General features: G+C 36.1%; 1 non-coding gene and 1 pseudogene across 1 annotated transcript; one reads left to right on the top strand and one right to left on the bottom strand.

The window, feature by feature from the left end:
• Positions 1-12,899: 12,899 nt before the first annotated feature.
• On the top strand, positions 12,900-12,972 carry TRNAF-AAA (transfer RNA phenylalanine (anticodon AAA)). The gene has a single exon. It is a non-coding gene; the product is annotated as a tRNA-Phe (tRNA).
• Positions 12,973-13,599: 627 nt separating this feature from the next.
• LOC147789690 (putative polygalacturonase) lies at positions 13,600-15,657 on the bottom strand (annotated as a pseudogene).
• Positions 15,658-21,534: the final 5,877 nt, after the last annotated feature.

Raw genomic sequence — 21,534 nt, 5'->3', positions numbered from 1 at the left:
CTATTGAACGCTAGCCAGAAGCTCAACCGATGGTGCCTAATAAGCTCCTTATTCTCATGTAGTTTTAGGCTCTTAGATGGTACAAGGTAGTCTCTCCACTAAGCACAACTAGAGCTCTCTCAATAATACCCAACAATGTGACACAGGCCTTAAGCGGGCGATGTCATATTCCTACAAAGTAGACTATCACATGTTGAGGCGATGCCACAATTAGGGACTGCGCTCTAACCATCCACACGTAAACCTAGTTGACTCATATCGTCATAACAGAATATAAATGTGACTCAAGGACAAAGGAAACACAAATCATAGGCTTACGCTCACTAGAACATTACGCATATCCTCTTGGACACATAACATATGTGTCCATATATAAATTAGAACATAAATAGATATTCCAACCTCCTAAGGAAATACAAATAACATTAAATCACTATAATCATGGATATCAAGCAGAGTACATTAGGCCACATCATGCCAGAGTCCTAGCAGCCCTAAAACGTGCAATATAGCTAAACCATTTAAATATTCAAATTCTTAGGCCGAGATACCCATTTTCATGCTCAAATTGGTCATAAAACATGCTAACAGTCCTTATGCCCAAGTCCTAGTCAAAAGTATTTTTTGTTGGAAGCTTGGGTGATTACCTACTTGGTCGGTCAGCTTCTTGAGTTTCTTGAGCTTGGGGATGGTTTAGACTTTTCAAAAATTATAAATTCTTCAAATTTCTCAAATAGGTCATAGATGGAGGGAAAAATATATGAGAATAATGAAAATCAAGATGAAAATTGGGTTAAAAATGGTTAAACTATAAAGAAAACAGGAACCAGTTCGATTTGACAGGTTCAATTGAACTATTCGTCTGCTATGGTTGAAATAAGGAGAAGATTGAGTCGACTGCATTTTTGTATCTCGCGTAATGTCTAATACATTCGGTTTTGAAGATATATGGCACACTGGATTACAAACTTTGGAAACCTTACTGAATTATATAAAATTACGGATCTCTGTAGCTTTTTTGGTTTGAAACCAAGCTCCAAATATCATGTGTGGATTGCTGAAACTATTTCTCGTGTGTGCAATAAAATGTTGTTGTTCTTTCTCCATTTTGGTCATGTGACAGTGGTTCCAGTTCTATTTCAACGGTCATTACATTAATGTTATATTTCTGGAACGAAACATCTTTTGTAAGGGTGAGGAAACTTCTTTCTAGCATACGCATTTTAAAGCCTTGAGGGGAAGTCCGAAGGCTAGCGGTGGATTTGGGCCGTTACATTAATGTTATATTTCTACAATATAAAATGTGGAGTGGACTTTGGTTTATTTATATACCGTGGGGATAAACGATGCATTCTTGGTACAAGAAGCAAACTCTTGTAAGTGAGCTGTGCAAATTGAAAAATTTCTTGAGGAATGGCAGAATCTTTGCATTTCTTGAAGAATGATGTTCGGATTTCTAAAGGTGAAAGTCTCAATTGAGATCTTGATTTCATCCTTCCTCACAAATTTGATTTTTACATAATAATTCAGGGGTATTTATAGTCTCCCATAATTCAGGGGTATTTATAGTCTCCCCACAAAAGAATCTTTACACAATAATGATCCTTCCTCAATCGAATCAATTTGTAACATATGAAAGGATGGTTGAACCGAGCCTATCCAATTTTGTAAATGAAGAATGAATGGTTGTTAAATCTTTTTTGCCTTGGATCGTGTAATAGATCTAGTTAGAAAATTTGGAACACCGTGATCCTTATTAATTTGGACCAACCCAACTGATGATTCCCCACAAGTCTTTCTTCATTTTTCGAGTCAGAAGCAGAACTACAGGGTTGTTTGTGCTATTCTGTCCTCGGGGGACTCCACCAAGAGGGGAGAGAGATAGTCCTTTTATAAGCCTATCAGTACAATGTATTTCCTTAATTTTCCTATCTAATTTTTGTCCCCCATTTAACTTTTCTTATGGTTAGGTTGAAATGTGGTGAATTCTTACTGCTTCTTTTTGGACATGTAAATGGGAGGGGAAGGCCTCCTCTAGCAACCATACATGAAGACATAAGGCAGCTTCTGGGAGAGAAATCAGCCTCCTTGATATGGGCAGCCAGCCAACTCGGCTACATGCTTGATCCAGAGCAGAGATTTGTTGGAAAAAAGGGATATAGGAATAGATAAAAGAGATGAAAGCTGCCGTGCTTTATTATTGTCTACTGACTTAATACTCAAAGATTACACAATTCCAGTATTTATAGCTTATACATTGGACCAGAAATAGTAAATCATCGAAATCTAGAAAAATTCAAATCTATTAACAATCTCCTAAAATCTTAGTAGTTTGAATATTTGAATCATATCTCAACTACTTTGAATCATATCTTCATTTTGAATACTTTGAATCATATCTCAACACTCCCCCTTGATTCAAAGTTGCAGATGTCAACTACAGAGCTTTTCTTTTGACAAGGCCTTCGTAAGTATGTCTGCTTTAACCCGTACAATGTCTATCTCAGCTTGTATACCTTTGTTTCTTTGTCTTCCTCTATGAATCCCTCTGGCGGTGTTACATAAACCTCTTCTTGTAAATCTCCATAAAACTTTTCGTTTGGTAGGTCAACCATATCCCATGTTCCATCTTTCTTAACGGACTGCATCTCTACTGCCATGGCTTCCTTCCCGTCTTCTTTTTCAGTTGCTTCTTCATATTTCATAGGGTCTGAAATAGTAAGAGCAAACTGACATGATGCATATATGTCAGCTAAAGATTTATACTTCCTTGGAGGTGTCTCATCCGAAAGTTCTTCAAGAGAAGAATTACTGTTCAGTGATGCTGAAGATGATGAATTTGACACACTTTGTGTTGCAGTGGATGCACTAGGAGATGCACTGGAGTTGACCCTTGTCTCTTCATTTGGGGAAACTTCAACTGTAATCTTTTGCTGCTCCTGTTCTTTACTCCAATCCCAACTCACGTTTTCATTAAATATTACATCCCTTCTAACTAAAATCTTTTCACTAACGGGGTTGTATAATTTATATGCCTTTGATTGAGTACAATAGCCAATGAAAATGCATTTTTCAGATTTTTCATCAAGCTTTTGACGAGTTTGAGGATGTTTCAAAGCATAAGCAACACAACCAAAGATTCGTAAATGACTTACAGATGGTTTCCTTCCATGCCATGCTTCATAAGGAGTTCGATTCATAACCGCCTTTGTTGGTGAGATGTTTAATAGATAAACAGATGTTGATACGGCTTCTGCCCAAAATTGGTTTGGAAGTCTCCTTGCTTGTAACATACTTCTTGCCATCTCCACAATAGTTCGATTTTTTCGTTCAGCGATTCCATTTTGTTCTGGAGTGTAGGGAGCTGTTAATTCCCTTTGGATGCCCTCTTCTTCACAAAATAGATTGAACTCTTTAGATATGAACTCGCCATCTCTGTCTGTGCGAAGAACTTTAATGTGACAGCCACTTTGATTCTCTACCATAGCTTTAAAAATCTGGAACTTCTGAAAAGTTTCTGACTTATGTTGTAGGAAGTAAACCCAGCTCATGCGACTATAGTCATCAATGAATAGTAAAAAATATATACTCCCACCCAAGGACTTCGTTTGCATTGGCCCACATAAATCAACATGAATTAGTTCTAGATAATGTGAAGCTCGTTTAGCTTTTCCAACAGGAAAGGACTTCCTAGTCTGCTTGCCATAAATGCATCCTTCACATAAATTAGTTGAGTCAATTCTTGGTAATCCAAAAACCATACCTTTATCCCTGAGTATTTTCAGGCCGTTCATATGAAGATGTCCATATCTGAGATGCCATAATGTTGAGTCATCTTTCATGCTAGCAGTAAGAGCAAAATTCTCCATGTTAGAAACATCAAGGGGAAACATCTTATTTGAAGTCATGGCAATTTGAACTTTATGGCCTGATTTCGTATGTGTAATGACACATGTTATCATCCAATAGAACTGAGTGTCCTCTGGTCACCAATTGTCCAACACTCAATAAATTGTACCCTAAATCAGGTACAAATTGAACATTATCTAATTGTTTTATCTTACCATGACTAGTTTCCACTTTCACCGTACCTTTTCCTTCAACTTGCATCTCTTTTGTATTTCCAAGTTGCACATTAATCTTTTGCGTCTCATCAAGCTCTTTGAATAAGGATTTGGTGCCTGTCATATGGTTCGAGCATCCGCTATCAACAAACCATAAGTCACCTTTTTTCGAATTAGTATCCATGCACGCCACAAACAGCTTTTCTTCTTCTTCATTCTCTGCTGCAAAATTCATTCGTTGATTTTTATACCAACAATCAGATTTTGTGTGCCCATACCTTCTACAATGGTAACATTGTATGACATTCCTTTGTTCATTGAATTGTCTCTGTCCATCACTTCTCCATCTACCCCTGTTATCACGACCACCATGGAAGCTGCGAAATCCTCCTCTTCCACGACTTCTACCTCCTAAATGAATATTTTCTCTTTCGTTGTTAGTTGTCTCCTTCACTTGTAGTGCCTTTTTTTCGTTCCTTTCTGATGCTCTATTGATTCTTGCCTCATGAGCCTGAAGCGAGCCCATCAGTTCATCAACGGAGAGTATGGATAGATCCTTAGCTTCTTCTATGGCGGCCACCACATGGTCAAACTTTGGAGTCAAGCTTCTCAACACCTTTGCAACAATTGTTTCGTTTGAAATTTTCTCTCCATAGGTACGCATCTGACTGACTATTGCCATTGATCTTGACAAAAAATCAGCAACTGATTCGCCATTCGTCATGAGTAGAGTTTCAAAATCACGTCTTAGAGATTGCAATTTCACTGTCATGACCTTTGAATCTCCTAGAAACTCCTTCTGTAGAATTGACCATGCCTGCTTTGATGTGGTTGCTGCTGCAATTCGTGAAAAGATAGTCTCATGAACTGCTTGCTGAATAATGAATAGAGCCTTGGCATCGTTTTTCTTGGTTTCTCTTAGTCTCTCATTTTCTTCTATTGTGGGTTCTAATAGATCAACAAACCCGTGCTCCACCAAGTCCCATAGCTCCTGCGATCTGAGCAAGGTCTTCATCTTGATGCTCCACCACTCATATTTCTCACCATTAAAGATTGGTAACAACGGTGCAGAGGAAGAAAAACCAGCTACTGCCATTTTTGTTTTGTGAAAGAAAATAATCACTCGCCCTCTTGTCGAACGAACTTGGCTCTGATACCAAAATTGTTGGAAAAAAGGGATATAGGAATAGATAAAAGAGATGAAAGCTGCAGTGCTTTATTATTGTCTACTGACTTAATACTCAAAGGTTACACAATTCCAGTATTTATAGCTTATACATTGGACCAGAAATAGTAAATCATCCAAATCTAGAAAAATTCAAATCTACTAACAATCTCCTAAAACCTTGGTAGTTTGAATATTTGAATCATATCTCAGCTACTTTGAATCATATCTTCATTTTGAATACTTTGAATCAAATCTCAACAAGATTAACAGCGCTGCACATCCAAGCTCGTCGTGTTCTCGAGTCGCCGGACTTGTATTAAATCTAAAAATGGTATAGTTTCTTTAAATTCTGGCAGTGAATCAATAGACAAAGAGATGGAATTGACATAACACAAAAATTGCTAACACTTATCTAAGTTTAGAATTGAATCGATATGGAATTGACTGTTTAGAGTAAAAGTATTGAATTCTGGGGTGGATTTAGAATGTGGTGGGAAAGGAGATGAGTTTAGAATATGGTGTGCTTGGTCAAGTGTGAAGAACAAAACAGGAGCAGCATCTCTTCGTCGAAGGAGCCATCCCTGTCTGAGGGAACATACTGTTTGGTTGGAAAAGAGAAAACTGTGTTATAGTCACAGTCGATGTTGGATTTTGGTGTTCACATGAAAGTTCAAGAACATTATTAATAAACTAGGCATGTGCTGCTAAACTTTATGAAAAATTCATCATTACTCCACACAAAATTGTTTAATCCATTGCTGGATGAACGGTCTAATCAGTAGAATAGTTCTAAAATTGTTTCTAAACTTGTGATTCGAATCACCTCACAAGATAGTTCTAGCATGCAAATCTAAACATAAGAAATGAAAAAGAATGGTGCATAGCCACAGGAAGCCTGAAAGTCTTTTATGATATATAACTGCCTCGCGTATAGACAACCTTTCTAAATTTGAGACAATTGGGTAGAATTTTAGTATATTATAACGATTCATTTTTTTGAGGTTTTAAATCACAAACTATTACCATTAGAGGGTTTTGAAAGATATGGTATCATTTGAAAATAAAATAAAGGGAGGAGTTTGGCGACATTAAAATTAAATACAAGTAAAAGATCTTAAAGCAAACTTAAAACTTATAATTACAAAGATAACGACCTTACAAAAAATCAAATTATTTGAAACTCGAATACAATGAAAATGATTTCCGACTTAGAATTAGTGCTCCCTTTGTATCTGCACAGGTTTGGTATGCTCCGTGCCATTCGCCTCCTAATTCTTGCTCAATCAATTAAAGTAACAAGAATGAGTATAAATAAAAATTTAGTAACCCAATCAAGAGATTTATAAAGTTGATATTGGGGAGAAGAGAACCCGCTCTCGAGATCAGAGGGAACACTCATGTAATAGCCCAAGTCCACCGCTGGTAGATATTGTCCTCTTTGGACTTTTACTTGTGGACTTTCCCTCAAGGTCTTAAAACGTGTCTGCTAAGGAGAGGTTTTCACATTGGGAATGCTTCGTTCCCCTCTCCAACCGATGTGGGATCTCACAATTTAGGTCAGTTCCTACGACTTTCAGAGCCAAATTCCTTATTTATAGTGAATGAAATTTAATGATTCCTGTTCCCGCTTCGTATGAGCAAGTATGAAAGTTATGAGGTGAATTAAAAGCATCGAGCCACAATTTGGATGAGGTATTACGATCATGGTCAAAGTTTTATAGGTATATATGAAGATGGACTACGGTATGAGATTGTCAAGATGTCTTAAATTTAAGAAACCATGATTTAAAATGGACTTTGGTGGAGATTCACAATGATTACAAAGGTGTGACATTGTCTCTAAATCAACTAGAAGTTTCGTGGTAATCTTCCTTATACCCCTACACGAATGCATTGCAAAATCTCAATATAAACCCACTTTTGTCAAAAATTAATGATGAATTTTTCGAGTAATGTCAAGCTGTTTCAAAGTTATTATCATAACTAAGATTTCAAGACTCCAATTTTAAGTTGGATTTTTAAGTATCCCAAGTTTTATTAAAGGTAAGAATATTCACTAGGGTTATATAATATCAATTTTAGAGGAGAATTTTGTTAAGCTCCTTTCTTGGTGTTACAAAGGAGTTTCAAGTATTTAAGGCTTTTCAACATTAGTGTCACATGAATGTTGATTTCAATAAAGCGCGTGAGTTAGGAACGTACTAAATAGATTATGTTGCTCATGAAATTTTAGGAGAAGACTCAATATGACATGATAAGGTTATGTATGAAATTTGGGGATCATTAGATTATGATAAGAGGATAAACCAAGGATAGGTGTAAAATGACTAAAATGTCCCTGTATTTATGTATCGTTGGCTTATGACCAAGGCGACCTCTAAATGACATGAAATTTGATGAAAAGCCTTATTTCATGGTTTAAAGTGATTATACAAAGTTACAAGCTCATTGAAATATGACGAGGATTTAAACAAATATTTGGGGTGGTAGATGACCAAAATATTCTTATGAGAATTCTAACACCTTCAAGACTTTAAAAGACTCAAAATACTAAGCAAATTTAAAATAGACTGATATACAATATTAAGGGTAAGTATGAAATATCATTATGACAACTTTGGGATATGAACTAAGAGGAAAAATACGTAAATACCCCTCAAGACACCTAATAAGAAATAAGGTTTTTATGAATACCAAGTGACAACATGCTTATGAAAGATATATACATGCAAAGAAAAGTTTATGACTCATATGGATTAGGGTGTACTTGCTAAGATTTTTTCCTTAGTTGTGCTTCAAGACTTAACAAAGAACTTTCAAAATGAGAACTTGAGATGTTCTAAAGACTTCCCGATGAGCAGTGAAACATGGCTTTATGACACAGATTTTGTCGTAGGGAATGCAAGAAACCTTCGACGTAGGTACTCAAACTATGTTGCAAGGAACACATGAAGCCTTGGACTTAGGTTCGCAAATTGTATCGCACGGAACACATGAATCCTTGGATGCAAGTATTAGACTATGTTGCAGGGAACACATGAAGCCTCGAGCATAGGTCAGGATTGAGTTGTTCACTGAGCATAGGACCCACAAGACGCTCAGGGGGAAAGTCTAAGGAATAATAACTCAAAACTCTAGACCAAGATCTTCACGGCAAAACTAGGTACCAAACAAGGGGTCACCTTATAAAAATGTGTAAAAAGAAGAAAGCCAGCCACCTTGAGGGAAGTGGGAAAGTTGGGAATTAAGGTTTAATTAAGTATTCGAGGTTTTCTAGCATTAATATGAACACCTTAACATTTTATATTGAGCGCATTAACTTTGATTGGAGGGTATGATCCGACCATGCGGATAATTATTGAATATAAGGAAGTAATTAAGATATGCTTGAATGTAGTCTCGATAAACGACATACTAAGGTTCGGATGAACGACAAGCTAAGTCCATGCTTCATCCGACCTTTCAATATTGTAGGTTGGATTAGACCAATGATATATTGCCTTGGCACAGTCCCTCTGCAATATATGACATATCATGTATCCATGCTTCACAAATACTTGATTGACTTGACGCATATTCTTGAACACGAACCCCTTTAGATAGACAACCCAAGTTATTCCAAGATCAGAACACTTTCGAGGACAAAAGTTTGTTTGAGATGTATATGATAGTAACACCAATAAACAAGAAAGTAATTGATGTCCCATCTCTCCACGTACTTCTCACACCTTCTCCCCAAAAATAGGTCAGTCACCCGTGTGTCAGAGTTACAACAAAAAGAAACAAGAAACATAAAAACAAAAACTATATATTTACTTGGAGGATAGAGAAAAAACGAAAATGGCCTTCAAATTTAGGGATAGATGTGGCAGATTTAACTGATATAGATGTTGGAGATTGTTAAGTAAGTTCTATCTTAGACCTTCTTCCACTGTCATCCTAATTTCATTTTAAAAAATTATATTTTACATATATATATATATATTATAAATAAATAATTGCGACAAAATTAGTGAAGATCTTATATATATATATATATCTATATATATATATATATATATTTATATATGTATGTATGAGATCTTCACTAATTTTGTCGCAATTATTTAGCTTTAAGTTAAAACTTAAACGCTAAATTTTATATGAGTTCTAGAAAATTAGATATGGTTAAACCGTTTTCTTAAATTGTCTAGGATCTACGCCCCATGAAATAATATTGACATATATTTTTTTTTAATCTAAGTCTTACCACCAAACACAATTGAGAAACAGTGAAAGCATGAACTTCGATTTTAACCGAGGCAATTAAATGAGTATTCAAAATAGGTGAAACCTTTACATAAGTGAGAATGAATTTGAAGGACGAAAACAAGCAAATTTAGAACAAGATATAACTTTGGCTAAGGCCAACCAAGATATAACTTTGTATGACGACACGTGCCTAGTGCCCTTGCACGTGTCATTTATGTTTTATGTTAAATGATGATGTAATGATGTTGTATTATGATGTGATGATGTTATATGTAATGTAATGTAATGTAATTATGTTATATGATAATGTGATGATGTTATATGTAATGTAATTATGTTATATGATGATATCATGATGTTATATGATAATATGATGACGTGTGTGATGATGAGATGACATTATATGATGATATGATGATGTTATATGATGATGTACATGATATGATGACATGATGATGATGATGCATGTTCCTCCTTTCCGTAACTCAAAATGAAATTCGATTCCCTAATTCAAGACCCAATCAGTAGACACCACATTCGGAGTCGAAGGGTTATCATATCAAGATTTAACGATTAGTTTTCATTACTCTACTAAATTCTTGAAACGAAACCTAGACGCAAGGATGTATAGCATTTTACAGAACCCCAACGATGCTTAGAATCAAGCAAATATAAAGAGGCTTGCTTTTTTTTTTCTTCATATGATGATGAGATGACTTAAGATGAAGTGCATGTATTAAATAAATGTCATGATACATTATGATGGTCTTTTTTAAGACACAACCCTAATTGATGTTAATGACGATGAACGTATGAAGGTCAATGCATGCATGTTACCTAGGGTAATGTGTGAATGATGTATAAGGTTGTGTCATAAGAATGATTTAAAGATGAAACTATAGGGACCTCATGCATACTGTGTGTTCATATACATCGGATTACTTTCCCATTTATGATGATGAGTACGGACACATACAATATGATGATGATGATGAGCATCATGTCTCGCATGATACTCGAAAGTTTGCTAACCTCCGGACATTCGGCTACGGACAACTAGCCTAACTATGATGGAACTAGGGGATGAGAATCGCATGGGGACTCATGCTCGCACGTGTGAGTTATATGTAAAGAAATACTACACATCCAATTTTTTCCGGACAGAAGGCCACCTCTATGATGGTTTTAACGATAGGTCCCAAATCATAAGTTGCATGTGTTTGCATTTCCTGACCCCAATAGTGGGGTAACTTACCGAGTATTTCTTAAAATACTCAAGTTGTGTGCTAATTCTATTTCAGATAAAGATAAGGCACCCCTGTACGGTTGACGACGATATCACATGTAAAGACCATGACACTTGCATATGATAAGTGGTATTTCATTTCTTAGATTTTAGATTAGTGTAGGGTGTTTTTACCTTTAATGTTTATTTTTTTTTAATATTTCGTTATGTTGTTTTAAATATGGTTTCGAACATGTAAGTCCATAACAATGTTTTATGATGAAGTTTTAAATGTTTATTTCCGCACAAGAGAGTATGTTATGATGACGGTAACAACTTTAGGTTAGTAGTAATATAGGGCTGTTACACTCCATCATATACCATAGGAAGACTTTTTAGTAGGGCACCTAACTTTCTCATGAGAGCTCACATTTTGCAAGGACCTGAATTCAAAAGAAATTTCGAAGTCCTGTTCAATACTTAAAAAAGATTGATGTCTTTCTCAACACACTACTTATCGAAACTACACTACAACACCAAAATGTTAGCACTTTGGCACATTTCTAGAGCTGGTTCATTTCTCGAATGGTGTTGGTAGTGTGTAGGTCTCGACATTCAAGGATTGAGAGCACATTAAGCCAAGAAGGAAAACAAATCAGGCTTGATCTTCATCACATCTTCCATTCAAACTCTTTGTAAACTTGCTGGAATTTCACCGTTTTACATGCTTTCAAGTACTAAACTTTCTTGTTTGCACACTTGTAAGCTAGCCCAACATCCAAAATGTCACAACGGTAGATTTTTATAAACCTAAAATCGTTACCGTATATGTAATGTAACCATTTTGTGCGGAAATAATCATTTGAAATATATTCATAAAACATTGTCATAGACTTAATGTTTAATAAAAAGTTTTTAAAACAAAACAATTGAAAATTAAAACACCAACAAAGCTTGATAACTCTTAATCATTTCCTCTATTTTCTTATTCTATCATGATTAGGATGTTGATTTCTATGTTGAAATCGGTTTGTATGGAGAGATAAGCCTTATAGGGGAGGCGGAAGAGTTTTATGCAGTTTAAGTATGTTTGCGGAGTGATTTTAGTTTATTAAAGAGTTGTCACTAATGATTTACATGTTTCCTTAGTTGGCCACTTTACATGCTTAGTTGTTCTCTTATTGTTCTCTTGATGGAAAGAAGAGGGGAGCAAGAAAATTATCTTTAATACTATAGTTCCATTGCGAGGATATTTAAACATAGTCGAAGGGTTATCAATAAATTTTTTTCCCCTCTTATAAAAGATTACAAAACTATTATGGAAGTAATCACCCTACATGACCGTTGAATGTGCGTTGTGGGTTTGCAAATAAGTTAAAATGAGCTAAAAGCCACCACAAAATTCAACAACCTGTCTATTTTATTAGTTCTAGCCAAAACTTCCTTAATTTTTCTAGCTGTTCTTCGTTGTTCGAGAACAATTGATACTCTCAATCAAATTATTTTAATTAGTTTAAGTTCACCCCATCCATTTGAATAAGACCAAAAACTCACTTCATTTCCAGCAAGGAAAGGAACAAAAAAAATAGGCTCTCTATCGAAACGACAATATACTTATTATTTACTATTTGTGATATTGTATATTTTCATGTATTCTTGTGAATTTTACACCATTTTTCTCTATACATTCACGAGTCATCAGTCACTACCATGCTACAACCTTACTTGAAAATCATTTGAAAATAGGGTAAGTACGAAAAAACTCGTTAACTCCCCTAGTGTGGTTCGACAAGCAAACCATCGTATAGTTTCATCAAACAAAATGAAAGAACCTTGGTGGTTGATTACTCATAACACATAGCATGTAATCTACTCACCTAGAATAGCTTTCAGCATCCAATGCACACAACGTGTAACCCTTACCACGTTTATAAATTTCATCAATCACCCATGTCACCAATGGTGGCTGGTTACCCGATACACAAAGGGTGTAACCTTTATCACATTTATTTCATTCAAAAATCATAACATGCACAAATGCGATACCAAAGTAATTATTTTCGTAATCAATAGGCATGACAACAAACAACAACATCCATATAACAATCCATATAATAACAATCAATCTAAGCCGCACAAGACATAACAACTCTAAACTTCGTTGGGCTTTATCACTTACCGTTCTCTTATGGTGGGGATAGCTCAGTTGGGAGAGCGTTAGACTAAAGATCTAAAGGTCACGTGTTTGATTCACGTTCACCGCATTTGAACCGGAGTCTTAATTAGACTATTTCATCTATTAATGAGTGAATATTTATTTGCGATTTAAACTTTGATAGAAAGTTACACATATTAATTTTGATTGTAATCAATTGTCAAGTTAAGTATAACTCAACTAATTAGCGGTGATTAAATAGAAGAGATAGCTCTACTTATGCATTTTTATTATGTTAAAATAGCGGGGATAGCTTAGTTGGGAGAGCGTTAGACTGAAGATTTGAAGGTGTTATGTGTTTGATCCATGTTCACCGCAATGGTGTCGAGAGTCCTAACTTGACTGTGCAATCTCGGGAATGTTTCATTTGTGAAATATTTCGTAATGATTTAAACTTTGTAGCGGGGATAATTCTACTTATGCATTTTTACATTAGCAAATAGCAGGGATAGCTCAGTTGGGAGAGCGTCAGACTGAAGATTTGAAGGTCACGTGTTTGATCCATGTTCACTATGGTAATCATACCATATAAAAACTTCATGGTGGATCCATACATATTTGGATATATAAGAATTGTTTTTATTCTCTTTTTTTCAATTTTAGATTATTATTTTGATGGTTTTGAGTTACAATTAGTTATTGTTTAGTGATATATTACAAATCTAGTTGAAATAGGTTAGTTTCAAATTTAAAAACTTCTCATTTTATCTATATGTTCATTAAATTTTTCATTATCATTTATTCCACAGAATTAAAAAAAAAAAAAAAAACAAAGTCTTTACGAGAAGGTAGGAATTTCAACCGAGCATGACTTCAACTGAACATTCTCAATCCGCAGCTGATCCTCGGGAAAGTCACATCCACCGCTTTTCGCTGCCTTAGCCAGCGGAGCACATGGCGGTGGATCCACATCGCTACTAAATCCCTCAATGTTCGTACAGTTCCACTGCAACTTTTTAGGCGTCGCCGACAATCCAATCTTCACATTTGAAACACAAATATCCGTGAATGGATCTCCTGAAATCCCGGCAAAATTTGCCGACATATTAACATTCTCGGCCACCACGTCTCTGTAATTAATGTTCTTAATCAATGGCAATGCCGAGGGATCGAACTTGTCATCCGCATGCGATTTGTAGTCTCCAGTTATCCAAAAGACGTATTTCATCGTGGATAGAAACATTCTTCGAACGAAAATGTCCTTGACGAAACCGCCTAGTCCGCGAGCGGTTTTGATTCTGACGAAAGACTGTGTGTGATTGCTGTAACATTTTCGATCCTGACGTTGCGGATTCCGCCGGACATTTCGCTGCCAAGGGCAATACCTGCAGAATCTGGTGAGATGCAAGTGAGGCGGCGAATGACGAGGTCCTCGGTCGGCATTCCGAACTTGATACCGTATTGGTCCCATCCGCTCTTGATGGCGATGCAATCGTCACCGGAGACAATGTAGCAGTCTTCGATTCGAGTGTTGGAACAAGAATCTGATAAATTGAACGGAGATTTAGGGAGAGGGATTGAGGAAGAAAAGAACCCTAAGGTTTTAAAGGAGAAGAAGAAGGGAACCTGGATTGATTCCGTCGGTGTTGGGTACGGTGACTGGAGCCAAGATGGTGAGCCCTTGGATAATCACGTTTCTGCATTTTCACCCATATTATGATATATAATTAAAAATTCTTTTTGGTCGGGAGGAATTTGAATGACATACTTTTTTCAAAGCATAATCCTAAAATACAAGGATAATGGGACGGAAGCGAAATAGCCAAACCTGCTATAAATCGGATGGACGAACCAAGAAGGTGAGTTGATCAAAGTGAGATTCGAGATCTGGATTTGATCAGAGTACATGATCTCGATCACATATGGCCGTGTTACCTTGAGCTCCCCTTTCTTAAACTTTTCCCACCAAGAAGATCCTTGCCCGTCGATTGTACCGTTGTTACCTACACCATGTCACCGACCCAACTTTATTTTCTATAAAAGTTCTTTTTATGTTTTCAGTTACCTTAGTTCTTTTTTATTTAATTCTGATAGCACGGAAGCGTGTTATAATTTTGCAATCCATTTAAAAAAAATTAGAATGTTAAAAGGTAAGAAAAAATAATCACCCGTGATAACCACATCGGTGAGATTAGTTCCAAAGATGAGGCTGCTGTACCGTCCACCAGGAGCATCTCTTCCCCTCCCATAAGATGGGAGAACTTTCACGAGTGGCCATTCTGATTCATTCTGCACCATTAAATTAAATTATGAGGAACAAATCTAACTCATTTATTTTGGATTAAAGATTAAAATTCAAATCACCACTCCCAAAGGTGTTAGGTTTATAAAAATAAAATACTCGATAGGTCGAACCTGGGATGCAAGAATTTTAGCTTCTTTATCGATAAAAAGTGTGAAATGGCTAGTCAGATTAAAACTTCCGGTCAGCCATTTTCCCGGCGGCACGACCAATTGAGCTCCGCCATCTGCCGCCATTGTGCTGAGATGTTCAATCGCTTTTCGGAACGCGTGAGTATTTGAAGTTACTCCGTCGCCGACGCCGCCAAACTCCGTTAACAACGCTGAGTGTTTCCGACAATTGATCGCCTGAAATTCCAGGGAGTTCGAACTTAGACGCGGATTCATAGCGTCCACGGTGGCTAAGCTCACCAATGCCAGTACGATCACGACCGAGATTCTCGCTGCTGTAACCTACCGAAAAAAATCAAAGATGATTCAATCTCTTTTTGTTGGTTACATTTTTGAATTTGATCGAGAATAGTAAGGATCCACGGGAAAAAAAGTTCTTCAATAAACCATTCGGGGTTTTGAACAAAAACCCACAATCATTTGAAGTGATTCGAGACAAAAACCAATGAAAGTAGAAGAACAAGCGAGGCCCACAAGATCAATGGAAAGAAAACAAAGAAAAAGAAAATGAAATTCAAAGAGAAAGAAGAAGAAACATTACATTGAGTTTTGTGAGTTTTGGAGGAAGATCCATGATGAATTTTGTTTGCGAGTTTATGATTTTTAGATTGGGGGACAAACGATTTTATAGGATAATTTAGGAATCAAAAATAGGAAAGGGATTTATTACTATTATTGTTATTATTTCAAGGGTTAAATTTTGGGTTGTAAATGAAATGGTTGGATTTACATAGAATATTAGCACAGTTTAGAAAAATATAACCTGTAGTGAGAACTTTTTAAATTTGGCATGTTGTTTTTGTTGTTTGTTTTTTAAAAATTATTTTATGTGTATTAGAGTGTTAAAATAGTTACTCCAAGAACCACATCATCTAAATGGGTATTTAAAAACAAATTATCAATTAATTTTTATTAAATTACTCGAACAACTCGAATCAACCGTAAGGTGAATATTTTAATATTAGATTAGGCGAATTCATTATTTGATAAGGATTTATTGGATTGAAAAAGTTTACCATCTAAAAAATTAAATTAGGTCTAAAACATGTTGAATCCAAAGTAATTGTTTGTTTAGTTTTAAATGATATTTCTATATTGATTTGATTGACTTTTAATCCGATCATATATTTTTTCACTAATTGCAGCACATGAGTTGAGTTGAATATATGCTCAAATCTCTTCAAACATGGTAAGTATAACTCCATTTCTTCTTTTATATTTCTTCTTTATTAAAAATTTTTCTCAATAAAAAATGAATAATGTATCGATCCATTGCTAAAGTTTAAAACATGAAAAATAAAAAATCAAAATAAAATTGTAATAAACTACTTATAAAATAACTAGACTATTTAATTGGAAGTCTATTAGCTAATATAGAAATTAACTATTTTTTTTATCGATAAATAATTATGGTTGAGTGGATCTTTAAAATTTTTCGGCAAATCTTGTTTAATAAAAGAATATAGAATGAATATATGGTAAATTTTGCACATTTAAAAATAAAAATGATGAAAATTATAAAAATGTATAAATATGTGCTATATACAAATACATAATATAATACACACACACACACATATATATATGTGTGTGTGTGTGTCTGTCTGCCTGTTTATGTATATGTATAGGTATGTATGTATTTATGCATGTATATATGTATTTATTATATGTGTGTAAGTGTGTGTTGCGTGATACATACATGTATATGCACATGATGAGGCACGACAATATAGTGATCCATGCATGTCATGGTGAGGCACGACCCACATTTGAGCGACACTGATGCCCTGTAGATGGTATGGTTTTGATCCTATCTGGGTGCATACATACCAAAGAATAGATGACAATTCTAAAGTAGGACTATAACATCATGTCGCACTCGTTTCTCTCATCTCATAATGTATCTATATGATCTCTCGACCACCCAAAGACTAGTCTATGAAACAAAGGCCTTATGGCAGCACTGAATCATCACCACATATGATACCATATATGGTCTAGGAATATTATGGTTCTTGATAAGAATCACGGTGTTCCAAATGTTCCAACTAGACCTATTACAGAATCCAAGGCTAACAAGAGTCAACAAGTATTCATTCTTCATCTACAAAATTAGATAGGCTCGGTTCAACCATCATTTCATGTGTTACAAGCTGATTCGGTTGAGGAAGGACCATTTGGAGCTTCAGAAGTGAATATTTGCACGGTTGAAGTAGCGGATGAAGTTGCTATAAATTGCGATTTATTATTTTTAATTTTATAATTTTTGTAATGCGCAAAAGGGTGGAAGTTATGGGTCAAATTGACTTCTTCTTTTGTGGATATTTAAGGGGATCGGGATAAATGTTAGTGGCATTTGAAGAATTGAAAGTTTCTTTTGTGGGAAGACTTAAATACCAACAAATTATTATGCAAAAGGCAGATTTCGGATGAATGAAATTTTGATCTCAAATTGAGACTTTTACCCTTAGAAATTCGAGCATCATCTTTGCCATTTCTAAGTTTCATGCAATTCTTGTGGTAGATTTGCATCGGAGCCATTCAATCAAGCATTCATCAAGTTTTATCTTAAGAGGGTAATCTAATTCTAGCCTTATCTCTTGATTGATCCGAATTTTGTATAAGTTGGCGTTGATTTCTTTGATTCAAGGGTTCTTGCTTCAACAAAAGCTTGGATCATCGGGCTGAGGATTAGGGTTGTCTTATCAGGAAGATTACCTAAAGAGAAGAGGGCCACCGAACGGAATAGAAAACCAAAAAGGAAGAAGAACCCTAATTCAGCAGCTGTTGATAGGAGAAGGAAAAGGAAACCAAGAAGGATAGATTAAGGCAAAGAGGTGGATGAGAGAGCTCAATGTAGGGGGACTTCCATCGAAGGACAGAAACAAAGCTTGATGACTCTTAATCAGTTTCTCTCTTTTCTTATTCTATCACGATTAAGATGTTGATTCCTACGTTGAAATCATTTTGTATGGAGAGCTAAGCCTTAGAGGGGAGGCGGAAGAGTTTTATGTAGTTTAAGTATGTTGACGGTGTGATTTTATTTTATTAAAGAGTTGTTACTAATGATTTACATGTTTGCTTAGTTGGCCACTTTACATGCATAGTTGTTCTCTTATTGTTCTCTTGTTTGAAAGAAGAGGGGAGAAGGGAATTATCTTTAATACTCTAGTTCCATTGCGAGGATACATGAACGTAGTTGAAGGGTTATAAATAATTTTTTAGCCCTGTAGTTGAAGGGTTATAAATAATTTTTTAGCCCTGTTATTAGAAATTACAAAATTATTATTGAAGTAATTGTTAGAATCGCACAACAACACATATACTCGATCTAGACAAACACAAAGAACAGGAGAGAGAAAATTCAAGGAGGAATGTTGGCTAAAGGTTTTATTGATGACTTTCAGGTATGTACACCAAAACAGAATACAGAGAATGAATAAAAGTACATCTTGAAAGCATTGCTTGATGGGGTATATATCGTTTCAGTTTACTAAATAAAGCTTTACTAAATCTTTATGAAATATCTACCATATATATCTCTACCGGATCTTTACGAAATATCTACCACATATATCTCTACCGGATCTTTACGAAATATCTACCATATATATCTCTACCAGATCTTTAGTAAATATTTACTGTAAATGGGCATCAGGCTCCATATCTCAACAATCTCTCACTTGTAGACCGATCCAGCCAACTAAGAATTTCATTCTCAATCTTCACTACACCATACCAATTGAGGCTTTGCACAACCTCAACCTTCCAACGTCAACACATTTTGTCAACATGTTTGCTGGATTATTTACACCCTCTATCTTCTCCAAACACATCACCATCTTCCATTGACCTCCGAGTCAAATGGTATCGCCTTCTGTGTTTTGTCTTTGAATGATAGACCTCGGGTTCCTCACCAACTGCTTGTCACTCTGACTATGTACCTGAAGAATCTTCTTGCACTGCTTCTTGCGTAATTCTTCTAGATAGTCTGTCATCCATATCATCTCATTTCCAGCTTCAGCTATTTCCGCGTACTCAGCTTCAGTAGATGAAAGAGCAACGCATTTCTGAGGCCTAGACATCCTATCATCCATGGCTTTCTCCCACTTGGTTGTATCCTCCAACTGTAGGTCGTCATCAAGGGACTCTTGTTCTCCTTCGTCAGTCACGACAAATAATGTAATGAAGGTGAATATCTATCTGGTGCTCTGATAGCTTTGGGTGATCTCCTCAACACCTGCTCAGGTGTAACTTGCTCTACGTCTGGTTCTTCAGTAACGGTCTTAGGAGTTTCACGAGCTTCTGCTCTAACATCATTGGGTGAGTTTTCCTGCGACTCAAGCTCAACTCCCACTTGCTTCATGGTCTCAAAGTTTATCTTTTCTTTGACCTCGTACAGGACTTTTTCATCAAAGGTTACGTCCCAATGTCTTAGGATTTTCCTATTCTTGTCGTCCCAAAATTTGTACCCGAACATGTCAGAGTCATAGCCTGTGAAGTAGCACTTCACAGCCTTAGCATCAAGCTTGTCTCTTTTCTCTGGATTGACGTGAACATACGCAGTACAACCAAAAGTTCTCAAGTGAGAGTACGTGAGTTCCTTCCGGCAACTTGAACTTCAAGGGTACTGACGGTCCTCTATTCATCAAGTAGGCTGCATTATTTACAGCATCGGCCCAGAATGTCTTTGGCAATCCAGAATGAATCCTCATGCTTCTTGCCCGCTCATTCAATGTTCTGTTCATTCTTTCTGCAACACCATTTTTTCTTGCCTTACCAGGAACTGTCCTCATTAATCTAATTCCCTCCGCTGCACAAAATGTTATAAACTCTGACTTGTCGTACTCTCCTCCACTGTCAGACCTCAATTATTTGATCTTCAAGCCGGTGTGATTTTCAACTTCAGCCTTCCACTTCTAGAAGGTGAACACATTTGACTTTGTGTTTCAGGAAATAAACCCATACCTTCCTGCTGAAATCTCGATGAAGGTGACCTAGAACTTTGATCCGCCAAGTGATGAAACTGGAGATGGTCCCCAATCGTCTGCATGGACCATTTCCAATCGTACTTTCTTTGATTCTCTGGCAGCCTTTGAGAAGCTAACTCGTTTCTGTTTCACATAACGCATCTCTCAGAAAGACCTATGTCAACAGACTTTAGGCCTTCTAAAACTTCATTTGCAACCAGCATCTTCATTCCTTTGACGCTCATATGTCCAAGTTTATTATGCCATAGACTTGAACTTGAAGCACTCCAGCAACCGCAGCCATTTTCATACACCCTGTGGTGGTGTATAAGGTTCTAGATTTTGTGCCATGTGCTACCACCATAGCACCCTTCACAATCTTCCACAAACTCTTCCCAAACTTTGATGCATAACCTATGCTATCCAACTGACCAATACATATCAGGTTCTTCTTGAGACCAGAAATATATCTGACATCCTTTAATGTCTACCGAAGGCAAAAGAAAACCAAGAAGGAAGAAGAATCCTAATTCAGCAGCCGTTGATAGGAGAAGGAAAAGAGAAGGATAGACTAAGGCAAAGAGGTGGATGAGAGAGCTCAAAGGAGGGGGACTTCCATTGAAGGACACCAACAAAGCTTGATAACTCTTAATCATTTCCTCTCTTTTCTTATTCTATCATGATTAGGATGTTGATTTCTATGTTGAAATCGGTTTGTATGGAGAGATAAGCCTTATAGGGGAGGCGGAAGAGTTTTATGCAGTTTAAGTATGTTTGCGGTGTGATTTTAGTTTATTAAAGAGTTGTTACTAATGATTTACATGTTTGCTTAGTTGGCCACTTTACATGCTTAGTTGTTCTCTTATTGTTCTCTTGATCGAAAGAAGAGGGGAGCAAGGAAATTATCTTTAATACTCTAGTTCCATTGCGAGGATATTTAAACATAGTCGAAGGGTTATGAATAAATTTTTTAGCCCTGTTATGAGAGATTACAAAACTATTATGGAAGTAATCACCCTACATGACCCTTGAAAGTGCGCTGTGGGTTTGCAAATCAATTAAAATGAGCTAAAAGCCACCACAAAATTCAACAACCTGTCTATTTTATCAGTTCTAGCCAAAGCTTCCTTAACTGTTCTCCGTCGTTTGAGAACAATTGATACTCTCATTCAAATTTTTTTAATTAGTTTAAGTTCACCCCCATCCATTTGAATAAGACCAAAAACTCA

Source organism: Cucurbita pepo, chromosome 13, assembly GCF_057944985.1.
Source record: "Cucurbita pepo subsp. pepo isolate OVF chromosome 13, ASM5794498v1, whole genome shotgun sequence".
In the NCBI taxonomy this organism is placed as follows: Eukaryota; Viridiplantae; Streptophyta; class Magnoliopsida; order Cucurbitales; family Cucurbitaceae; genus Cucurbita; species Cucurbita pepo.
Note: the sequence above shows the minus strand (reverse complement) of the source record. Positions and strands in the feature narration are given on the sequence as shown.